Here is an 8,412-nt window from a genome sequence, read left to right as displayed (position 1 = left end):
TATATATATATGTATATATTATATCTGCGTAACGATACTTATAACGATAATGAAATTTTTATTACAGAATAGGTCTGCTGGTACGTATTATGAAATTATTCGGAATGGAATTCGATTGAAATTATTCCATTTTCTCTAGAAAACACAATAGAATTCTAGGGAATTCCGATCGGATTCCAAACTCCATAATATTATATATATCTTGATAAGGCCGTAGTACAGATCTTTGCATAACACGTAATGCATAAAGCATAATGTTTTCTATAAGAAGCCATTATCTAAGTTTCAAAGCGGGGAACACAAACTCTTACATAACGCATAATACATAATGCATAAGGAAATGTATCCAATTAAAATCCTTCCTTTCTTTCCATGAAATAAAGAACTTTGATTGGTTGAATTTCTTATGTTTTATATGTTATGCATTATATAAAGCCCTAAATATAATGCGAAGGTAACAGCGATAGCTATAGCAATCGCGATAGCAATAGGAACAGAGGAATCCAACATACGAGAGTGCATATTATGTACATATTATCCTATGTACACTGACATATGCATTCCCATATGTTGGATTCCTCTGTCGTTATCGCTGTTGTATTTAAGACTTAAGAGTCTGTGCTCTCCGCTTTAAGATTTGCGCACAATTAAAGGAATGGGGAATAAAGTGTATTTCAATCTGTTAGAAGCCATGTTGAATACATAGGTCGAAATTCATATTCTCTATTTCTCTGTTCTCTGTTCCTTCTACTGTCTGTCCCCTATTCTTTGATTGTACGCAGCTGTTTTGAGAATTATTTATACATTACCGTGCTTACAGCATAACAGTTTGCGGCATGTGCAAAGGTGCCTTTAGGGTTGTTGCATACATTATCCGTAATGGACTTTTTATAATAAGTCATTATCTAAGCTTAAAGCTTAAGCTATAAATAATTAACCAATCATAATCGATTATTTTCTTATATTGTGATTGATTAATTAATCATTTTATGATTTAAGACGTAAAGCTTAGGTAATTGCTTATAAGAAACCTTGTAAGCCTGGATACAATAGATTTTTAAGCCATAATGGACGTAATCAATTATTCTCCTCGCTATTCGACTGTAATTGATCAGTTTTACAACTTAAGACTTAAAACACCTATTGTAGATCCGGACTAAAAAATCAATTAGTACGAATCTTAAAAGATAAAATAAATTTCATGAACGAAAGAAATAAAGGAATTTCATATTTTTTTTTATACACTATAGGTGCGTTCGGGGAATCGCTATTAGCACTATTTATGGCTATTTTTAAGGCACACCATGGCACACAAAAAACTTAAGACAGTAAAACGTAAGCAGTAAGGAAATCAATTTGTTGGATTGGCTACTGCTTATGTTATGGTTTTACGGACTCTATTGTGATTGGTCTATTATGATGGTCAATTCGCTTACTGCTTACGTCTTACCATTTAAATCTTTTTGTGACCCTAGTCTATTCTTGTTTTATGTTTAATAAACAACGAAGATAAGAATGACAGAGTAGCGCTAATAGCGTCTTCCCGAACGCACCATATGTGAGACCATATGCTTTATGCGTTATGCAAGACTCTGTGATTCCCGCTCATATTTTTACATCTATAGATCAATCAAATCGCATATCTCAGTAGATTATTTTTTGTTTTAAAATAGTTGAGTCTTTTTTTCGTTGAGCATAACAGAAACAAGAAAGGATATTGACAAGACGATTCGTTTGTAAAATCATTTTTCAAGAAGATAAATTTCGTTATGGCTTTCGGATTGACCCAGTGGTTCATATCGTTTACTATATTTTTGATCATTCTAACAGTTATCACTTGGTCCGCGATACATCTGGGTAAAAAAGAGCAAAACGTCACAGATATTATTTTTCTCGATGCGAATGATTATTCAGTTGAATGGGAAAAGTATATTTACGGAAAAAAATATATTTATCTCTACTAAAAAAAAAATGTCTTTTTATCAACATGTTTATTTTTCAGCAAATCACTTTATTCCACGGAATTTAACTTGACATCGCGAATAGAGAGAACCGACGGTTCGACGTTATTCGCAAACAGCCAAGGCTCCGTAATACCAGACCGTGCGTAATTTTACAAAATTCAAACTTTTTATTCGAATGAGAATACGCTCAATAATACGTGAATTCTGATATTGCATCAGCGATATCACGTTCTATACCGTCGGAAACAATTCATCGTGGACGATATCACATACAACACGTCTGACGGGATTTTCATATTTGATTGACAATCGTCGAAATATTAGAGAGAAAGTTACAATATCGTAAGCGTAGATTTTTAATTGTTAATTAAACACACAACTATTATTCTCACATATATAAATCGTACATATTGCGCAAGCAAAAATTCTTTAAATAATTTCGCAGACCACATCATATTTTCGCACATTCGACGCATTTAACACGCAAAACAGCAGCATTCGACATAATATAAATTGTGAATCAATCTGCCGAAACTGAGCTTTCCGAACTTCTTGAAAAGATGAAAAGATGAAAAGAATGGTACGTCGAACGTATTTGTAATTTTCTCATTCTCACAAACACAAGTGTTCGATGACAGACTCATCAAATATGGTAGAATGAATGAAAATAATGCGTATTATATAAAATGAGGAACACGTGGCGTAGACAAAACCCTTAGAGTTTCTTTCACCAATCTCGATTAAGTTAATCGACGGTTACATGGAGCTCATTTAGGCCCAGATTCACAACTCATTATTACTCGTTATTACTTAAAAGTTAAACCTTGATTCAAAATTAACCATGAATTGTGAAACTGAGCCTAAATGAGCCCCATGTAACCGTTGATTAGCTTAATCGAGGTTGGTGAAAGAATCCTTAGAAAGTAACATTATTATAATTATCGTATACTTTTATTTAAGCACATGTGTTTCGTTACTATTTTGTACATTTTTCTTATTATTTTATACATTGGCTGAAAATAGATGCAATAAATTAAAATGCGTTATTTGTATCATTTTATGATTAGTGAAACAACAATAAAATGTTGGTTTTCATGCGTCATAAAATTTTAGACACGGAAATTTCAGAGTTTTTACAATAAATCTATAAAGCACGTTCTTAAATAATTATTTCTTTCACAAGAGATAAAAACAATCGCAGGAAACAGTACGTTTTTATAAAAAAAAGAATTGAGCATCGAGATCCGATAGGATTCCCTGTCATGCGTTGTAATCCACAATTGTTCACCCTTTTATCACTGCAGTGCCAAAGGCGGTTATATCTTGGTGTCCATTGGAAGTGACGTAGCAGAAAGGCGCAATAACTCCGATTACGCTCCCCAAATGCAGCCCTTGTAATACCTACTCTAATAATACATGGGTTGCCATCGTTACGTCTGGGAGCAAGGCGCTTGTTATGGAGATGTGTCGATGTGTAGCATGGACGTATGCAGCATTTTTTTGGGGGGAGAGGAAGGAGATATTCATTCTGTTATCACAACATTTTTTGCGTTAATTGCTTTTTCTGGCTATTTTAGAATCTTCTTCTCGTTTCTGATTTTGAATGATATTACGTTAAAGATTATTACGGAAAAAATATTACGTTTATATAACTTTTATTTTTTTCCCTGAAGAAAGTGTAATAGACAAAATATAATTATTAAAAATGAAATGTGTAATTCATTGATATTACTTTAATATTATTAGATATTTGTTATAATTTTTCTAGAAAGAAAAGAAATTTAAAATATTTAAGAGAACATTAAAAAATCTCTTCGAGAAAAAGAACATTGCTAAAGGTTAAAAATATTAAACTAAAAAGAAACTAAATAAAAAACTAAATAAAAAGAAAAAGGGAAATAACAAATAAGACAAAAAAAAAGAGTTAGAATTGTATTTTTCATATTTAAAAATGAAGAAAAACTTTCGGGGATTTGAACCTCCCAAACTTTTTTCCTGGATACGTCCATGCTTTTTCTGTTATCCTACCGCTACATCGTTTTAACCCGAGGGTAATCAGTAATGTAGTCTGCTGTGGTGATTTCTATCTCATCGCGAGGAAATGAAAACCACAATCAGTTTTTCTTTCTCAATTGAGAATCCATACTTTTAAGAATTTATTTTTTTTATTACAATATTAATAGTGACTAAATGAGAGTGCACATTTTATCTAAAATTATTTATGTATGTGTAAATTCGGAAATATTTTAAGATTAATTATCTTATAACTTCTGAAAAAAAAAACTTGTAAAATCTGAAGAGGTTTAAGTATTCTTTTAAATCTTCAACACATATGTAAAATTTTAATGATACCTATATGAAGATTATGTTTTCACCAGGGGATCTAATACCAGGCCGTTTTGCGCATGACGGTTACAGCGTTAGCTTCGGGTGCAGGTGATTCAGGCAAGGTAGTCGCACGTGTGTTACAGGCCTGATCAGAGCCAGTATCGACAGATACATAGACGGATGCTGGTTATAGTCGGAGTTACAGAAACGAAAAGGTTAATATATCTGCTCCATAGGGTTTCAGTTAATGGCGTCAATTGGGTGCTTTTCGTCACATTTTTTTGTGTTAATTTCAATTTCTTTCGTCAAATCATCTTGCGAACTAGCAATCGGAGCAATCTTTTATTTTTTGTAAACTCGAAACGATATCAATCTTTTCTAAGGACGGTATTCATAGTCCGTTTTTATTTTAAGTAATGTTTTGAGATGCTAATGCGTAGGCTCTCTGATTAATTCAGATTGTATTTAAGACGATCTTAATATAAGATCGTTTTAAGTATAAGATCTGACTATGAATCGATTTAAGAGACTAAAATATTTTAATATGTGAATGTGACGCAAAAGGATCATATTATGAATAAAATGATGACTCGTAGTGATCGACGTTATGGATATAAGATCTCTTGATCCTTTTGCGAAGTGCGGTTTAAACATACAGCGTAAACATTTTATAGGCAACATTGGTATCTTTTTACTGTTTATTTATTTAATTTGATTCCGAGATTGGCGGTTTTTTTATTGGCTTATATCAATGAACGATTGTATTAATAGTGGTTAAGTAAATAGTTATTAAAAAGAAGAAGTTCAGCGAGGGTTATTTTCTCCGCGAAAGAAACTGACTGTAGCGACGGTGGTGTAAGTGATCTTGATAATAGACAAGTATTGCGCAAATCAGCCCGGACTGTCCATTTGTATCGTTACGCAATGTCGGCGTACGTAGACCAAGTCGTGTGTTGCGAGGCAAAGACAGAGGCGAGAAAACGTTGCTGCAAGCTTTATGATCGAGCGACGCATGGAAGTCGGAAACATCTGAAGCCAGCATCGTCATGGATCGCCGCGAAAAAACTGTCGGCTTTGCCGATCAGCGGTTATGTTTGTCGGGGATGTCGTCGCGAATTTCACAAGGTATCGATATTTCGAGATACAGATCGCATGTCGTTTCAATGTTGTATCGCTGTCATGAAGAGGTTCCGTGCTGTGATGAAAAAATTCTACTGAAAGGTGAGGGTGGAAATTCAGGGCTGCGCAATTTTACGGCTGTCCCGTAACAAAAAAATGATCCTTTTTCCAACGTAAAACCAAAGGTTTTTAATCTGATGCCTGTAGGTTTTTTTTATATGATCCTATTGAAATTGTTCTGTCACGTTGGTCACGTTATAATTTAGAAAAAAATTGAAATAAAGTTATTTTAGTATGTTGTTTATTGTATGATATGTCACATGTTGAAGAAATTTATTACAATCAAAATTATATTGTTTAGGATTTTCAGTCTTTAAAAGAAATTTATTGTGTCGATTATAATTAAAAATACATTTATAATTAATGTACATTACATATGTCAGAGTGCATGTTGCGTCAGAATTGCGATTTTAATATATTACGATACTGATAGAGCTCATATTAATCTTTTTAACAGTAATGAATATATAAAAAATTTTTAAGACATGAAAATTTAAAAATATAAATATAAATTTTGATTGCATAATTTGCATTTTGATTTTGCGTATAAATTACATAATTTATAGTGTAAATATTTATAATTGCGTTGTTACAAAAATTAGTATTTTTCCTCTAATGATGTAAATATGTCTTATAATCAGAGTTAGATAATTAAGTTAATATTTTTAGAAACTAAATTAAATTAAAGTTAATAACACAGAAATTTTAGTTACAAACACAATACTAAATGATTGAGTTAATGAGACTTGGCACGCAGTATCAAAGTCGAAATGTTCGTTTGTACATAATTAATTTTAATTTAAATTTATAGTTACGCACGGACAACTGCGTGTCAATTTTCATTAGCATAATTATTTATTTATTATGTTTATTAAAACTTAAGAGTCCCGAATTTTTTATTTTTTAACTTAGTTATGTTAAAAGTTGTATGATTAAAAAATTAAGGTTGGGTTGTTCTACCTTTCAATAAATAAACTTCAGCTCACTGTCTTATTCTCTTACTCTTTTAATCCTTTGTTTATCCAATAAGTAAATTACCTCATAATTTATCTAAAGATGGAACAACCGGCTCTAATTCAGTTAAAATTACGTTAAAAGTTATTAAATTAACAAAAATAAAATAAAAAGTTAATTTTGAAAAACATTTTTATTAAATCATAATTTTTCTTAAAACAGATGACTTTAAATAACAAAATAATTATAATATAAATTATCAGATAAAAGTTTAATATTTCATTTTTTAATTTTATAAAATAACAAAGAAATAATTTTTTACTAGCATAGACTTTGTATTTAACTAAGGTTATGTTCGGAAAGCAGCGCTATTGCATCATTTGTTCTGTATCGCTCATTAGGCGTAAAACAAGAATAGAATGTCGCAATAGCGCTGATAACGTTTTCTAAATACAGATCCCAAGTTCGTCAATTACATTCATCTGGATTTGGATATTACGAGTGTTCCCTTACAGGAAAAAATATATTCAACTAGGCATTAGCGAACTGAAATAACCTTCGAATTAAGTATTAATTCTCAAATTGGAGATTTATTTGGCAACTAGCTGATACTCCCTAGTTGCGCCCATCATATGATCAATAATCTTTTCTTAACTAATTCTTTTTAATATTTAAGATTTTATAGAAAAAAATGACATTTAAAGAGATAAAAAAATGTTAATTTAAAAAAGAAAAAGTTAATAAATTAAAGTTTGAAAGTAACTAGATTAAGTTAATAATTTTGAAAAAATACAAGTCATGCTCCTAATACAATTAATAGTATATTTTATAATTTCTATGTAAATTTCTGTAATATTATATAAATAACAATGATAATATATTCAATATTATATTTATATTTTTATGTTACATGTAATTTTTTCAGTGTATATATCAAAATATGCTGAAATATTCTTTTTGCAATTTTAATTGCAAATTTTTCTAAATGATGATTGTGACATGACAGAGCAATTTTGAACAATAGAGTCATAAACGTTCAAATAACTACGAAAAATGATTATCTTCTTTCTTATGCATTTTTTGTTGAATAGTAATATTTTAATATAATTTGTCGATATTACAAATTGAAAGAAATGCAGTGATAGATGTTTCCAAAGAGATTGTAACAAAAAAAATCCTTCAAAATGAATCCCTCCCTTCTATTGTTGAATTCTATCACTTGATAATCACGTGCTTTATGTCCGTTTTTACCAATGTAAAACTAATCTCAATTTAATTTACTCTTTATCTTTTTTTAATACTTAAAACTAAAGAAAGATAAAAAGTAAGTTAAACCGAGATCAAAATTAATCTCGGTTTAGCTCACTTTTTATCTTTCTTTCATATAAATCACGCGATTATCTAATGACTCTTGTCTTGTATTTTCTTGTGTATTCCACAATAAATGAAAACACGAGCAATTAAGAGCCTAAATTCTCAGTAATTGGAGCGATTACATCAACATATATTTCTCAGTACTATATACATAACAAATATCGAACATTTCGGCTTAATTCAAGCCATCTTCAGTAGTCTAGTATCTCTATAAAATCTCTTGATGAATAATTCTAAAACATATTGATAGTCTCGTATCGAATACAATTCAATACTATAAATTAATTAGTCTTTCATGTAATTTTTTTATACTTTTTTGTTAATTTATATATATTTATATATGACTCTGCTTTGACACTGTGAATATGCTAAAGAATCGCTAAAGATGCTTGGCATTGTGATATTCTTTTTGCCGATCATGATTTAATTTATAGTATTTCATTGTGCGGTTATGGAGTGCAGTAGCTTGCACTTAGTCTAACAACTAAATGACGGTTACATACTTCAGATTTGGTAATGGGAGATTCCCTTGCTGCAGTCGACTACTTGAATTGCATTAAGGAAGTTGTATTATACGAGATTACCAAGATATTTTGGAATTATTCATCAAGAG

General features: G+C 30.6%; 1 pseudogene; it reads left to right on the top strand.

Annotated features, from left to right (window-relative positions):
- Nucleotides 1-1,769: 1,769 nt before the first annotated feature.
- LOC108694396 lies at nt 1,770-3,362 on the top strand (annotated as a pseudogene).
- The last annotated feature ends 5,050 nt before the right edge of the window (nt 3,363-8,412 follow it).

The sequence above is a fragment of the Atta colombica genome, unplaced genomic scaffold (genome assembly GCF_001594045.1).
Source record: "Atta colombica isolate Treedump-2 unplaced genomic scaffold, Acol1.0 scaffold12, whole genome shotgun sequence".
In the NCBI taxonomy this organism is placed as follows: domain Eukaryota; kingdom Metazoa; phylum Arthropoda; class Insecta; order Hymenoptera; family Formicidae; genus Atta; species Atta colombica.
The sequence above is the reverse complement of the archived record's forward strand: the minus strand, read 5'-3'. Positions and strand labels throughout refer to the sequence as shown.